The sequence below is a fragment of the Zea mays genome, chromosome 4 (genome assembly GCF_902167145.1).
Source record: "Zea mays cultivar B73 chromosome 4, Zm-B73-REFERENCE-NAM-5.0, whole genome shotgun sequence".
NCBI lineage: Eukaryota > Viridiplantae > Streptophyta > Magnoliopsida > Poales > Poaceae > Zea > Zea mays.
In genome coordinates, this window is record NC_050099.1 from 152609003 (window position 1) to 152613175 (window position 4173).

The window sequence follows — 4173 nt, forward strand, 5'->3', positions numbered from 1 at the left end:
CTACTCTGTATATTGACTATTTTATTTCAATGAGAAATGGTTTGTCCATTACAATTGAGTTTATGCATGGGATGAATTGGAGCTTCTAATTGTGCTAATGGCAAATGATGTTGTATATTATTTTGTATTCAATAAATGGTTTATTTCTTGCCACACATATATGTGCTCTCACAAATCCATTCTAAATGTTGCCATTGTTATACGGTTCAATAACATTGCAACACATAAATGTGTTGCCATAAATCTAAACAAAATGTTGCCAAATCCAATATGGGTCAACCCGTCTTTGTCGGTACCAACACATGTAAGTGTTGCAGTAGGAAATAAATATCCGTTGCGCCGCAGCAACACTTATACCCATGGCTTACCAACATATATATAAGTGTTGCAGTAGTCCCTAGCAACGGCAGCATAGGCAACACATAATTATGTGTTGGTATAACCCTTAGCAACACTTATTTCAACTTCTAGCAACACATAAAAGTGTTGCAATAGGGGGGGGGGGGTATTTTTGTAGTGACACCAAATGTAGTTGTAGCCGAATTTATCTCTTACGGATCAGCTAAAACATCATAGTGTCTACAATTTATAGAAATTAGAAATTGTCCAATCAAATAAGGTTCTTTCATTTTAGATTTGATTTTCCAGAAAAAATAGATAAACATCATAAACTTTCCAATCGCAGTTACCATTAGCTTACACAAAAATATCTGCAGTAGATAGCACATGGATATTTATTCGTTTGTACTTTTGTGAATAGGGGATGCAAAGGCAAGTAGAGGAGAGAAAGGAGACAGAGCAAGTAACGTCCAACTTTCTAGCTCTTGAGTTTGCCTCCCATCACGTACACTGTGGAGCCTCTTAGGTATTTCTGTCGTCACTCGATGAAGACCGGTGATTTTGAAATGTTTGGTGACTTATTATCCCTATGTATTATGGGCTTCTCTAAAGGCAAAAGAGGAACAACATCACACTATGAATTGAGAAAAAAATCATCATGTTTTTATAGAAATGACAAAATATTTTTTCTTGTCACCTTGGTGCATAAATGTATTACAGAAACTTATTTCCCACTGAAGAGATTTATGTTATTACATGTCCATGTGGCTATTTCACATGTGAAACTGCATCATAATAAAAAAATGCTTGATTAAATAGAGATCTGGATTGAGTGGTTTGCTCCATAGATTTCAGATTTAGTTCTATTTTGACTGAAACATAATAAACTTGACCTCTATCTCCCCATCCTAACAAGCCTTACATGCAAATGGAATTCTTTATAGCCTCAAAAAAGTGCCATAATCATATTGGTTCACTTCCTTACTGCAGTTTTGAGAAGCACAAGTGCATGATTTTGGCCCCTAGTTTAGGTTTTGGCCATGTCGTCTAGCTCACCTTAGTATGGCAGCCCATCATAAAGAGAGCACATGATTTTGGCCTCCAGTTTAGTACAAAATACCAGTCTGGCAGGGAAATGAGAAACAAGTAGATGACCATGGTAGGGGGCAGTTGGCATCACAACGCTGCCTAGTTTTACTTTTCACTTAGACCTCCTCCCCATTATGAGGATCCTCCAACTTTGGTTCAAGTTCATCAGAGAGATGGTTTGCCTCTACTAACAAAGAGCTTCCTACTTTCCTCTTCTATGTTAGCCCTACTTCTGACTCTAGGTTTGCACTACTTCTGACTTCTGGGTTAGCACTACTTCTGATGCTAGTGTTTCCTTGTCAAGAGAAATTGTGAGTAGATTTACTTCATAATAGTAGAACAGAAAGCAGATTTCTCAAGATAAAAACTTTAGAAGATAGAGAAAAGCATATCAAGGAAGTAAATCACCTAATAAATAAAAGACAAGAACCCATAATACCAACGTAAATAAGTATCAAGAATATGGCCCACTCAGAAGATAGAGAAAAGTATATCAAGGAAGCACTTTTCATTCCGATAAAACATAAAAGAAGAAATTTATCTAGATTTGGAGAGATCCTTATTTCATTCCGTACAAAGAACGACTACTTTTGTTATGTATATATATGAAGCTTTTGAGAAATTAAGAAACAATTTTTATTACAGTGACAACTTAACTGATGATTAACTCAAAGGAATAGATCATATGCAAGAGGATGAAAAGTTGTGCAACGTTATTAGGACATCATTAACTTAATAAGTCGCTCTATGTAACCTAGCCTAATCCAACCGTAGTAGTAGTATACACAGAAGTAAATTCTCAAATCTTGTTAACTGCAACTTAAGAACCAGAGGAGATTCAATCCAGAAGGCTTCTGGATTGATGCTCAAAACCCAAGCAAAGAACTCGTCAAGGATCAAGTACTGAACCGCCAGGCGCTAGAGATGACCCATTGCCCCAATGTCAAGAATCCTAACTAGTCTTAGGCGCAAGAGGTGTGGCCGTAGGTGAAGACGTGGTGTAGCCCAAACCTTGCAGAACATGTATTTTCCTCTCTTTTGCCCTCGTTCGTTCGGTATCTGGAACGTTGCGACGTGGGCTCCTCATCCCCAAATTCTTCCAAGGTGGGCATGGCTACAACATTGTGGAGGTAAGGGTATGGGATTCATAGCGAAGATACAATGGAGGGGAGGGGATGACGCGAGCGTACCTTACTGTAGGTGATAGGCGAGGCAAGGAAGTCTAGAAGTGGACGCATCCGGTGCAGAGCTGGAGCGTCTCCTCCGACATCAGCTATGTCCTGGCGACATCCATGTCCATGGGATCCTCGTCACCGGCACAGGCTCGCCTCCATCATGTCACCCGGGGTCCGCCTCATCATAGTCGCCTTCATTCTTGCCACCCTCGCAGACTCCTCCATCCTTGCCTCCATTCCCTCCAAAGCCATCCGATGCTACCTCGTAGATCTGCGATCTATCCAGGCATAGAAATGGCGTTGGCGCAGGGGGCTAGCGCGAGGGGGCGGGGGCTAGGGATACGAGGGAGGGGGCACGTGGGCAGGGGCATGGAGGGGCTGAGCGGGGAAGGGGGGAGGCAGGGATGACGCGGCGACGGACGCGAGCGGGGGTAGGGGCATCGCAAGCGAAGGCGTAAAGGCATGGGCATGGTGAAGCACGTGGACGTCCACAGTAGAGACAAATAGAGTAGTAGAGATTTGAAACGCCATGAATCTAGAACCTCGCAATACAGAATAAGCAATTCAACATTCACATGTTATGATCCCGGGTCAACTGAAACCAACATGCACGTGTTACAATCCCAGACTGATTGAAACCAAGCTGCAGCTAGTTAGAGGCATAACAAGGTAACATAGTAAGAACATTGTTGGGACCGAATGACACGTGGTCGAGTGGGCCAAAACAACGGAAAGAGGGAATGCTCAGGAGCTCAACAAACTAGTGGGCAGGGAACCATAGCGTCTTGCTAAGCATGTCCATCAATGTGCGGTGTGGGGTATTTATAATTAACTAGGTGGGTGGGCAGGGAACTGTAGTGTCTTCTAAGTACAATTATGCCCCGGTTACCTGCTTTATAGGTAACTAGGCGCGCTTGTGAAGTAGCCATTAGAGAACGGTCCGGCGCACCACCGGACCGTGAACACTGAAGGTCCGGTGAATTTTATAGATAAATTCTCGAGAGTTCATTGTTCAACCATATAGGCGGTTCGGTGCACACCCGCTGTAACACCCTGAATTTGGGGGTATAAAATTTCTTTTTTAATATCCACCAAATTCAGGTGTCACCCTCTCAGTTCCTTGCTTTCCTTCGCTTTTTCCTAAAAAATGGAGAATTATTTTGTTATATATACGTTTTAATCTTAGTAAAATAATGCCCTAAAGAAGCTTTGATTGTTGCATTCATGCCGAAGCACAATTTTTGTTTGCTAAAAAATGATCTTGGCAGTGTTTATGTTTTGAAGAAGGAAAAACTATAGAATTTAAACTATTTGAGCATGGTCTAAAATAACCAAACATATTTATAAATAAAGAGAAAATAAAACTCCTCTCTTCACCTTTTCCCAAGCACGACCCACTCTTCTGTACGTGCGCGCGGAGGCGCTCGCCCTGGTCCTCTGCGCATCAGCTGCACAAGAAACCCCCCCCAGCTGTTCCACTACACAGTGGAGCCCGCCTATCATTGGCATCTTCCCCCAACCGCCTCCTGCTTCACTCGATCATCTGGGCTCATACCCACAACGTGGGCAT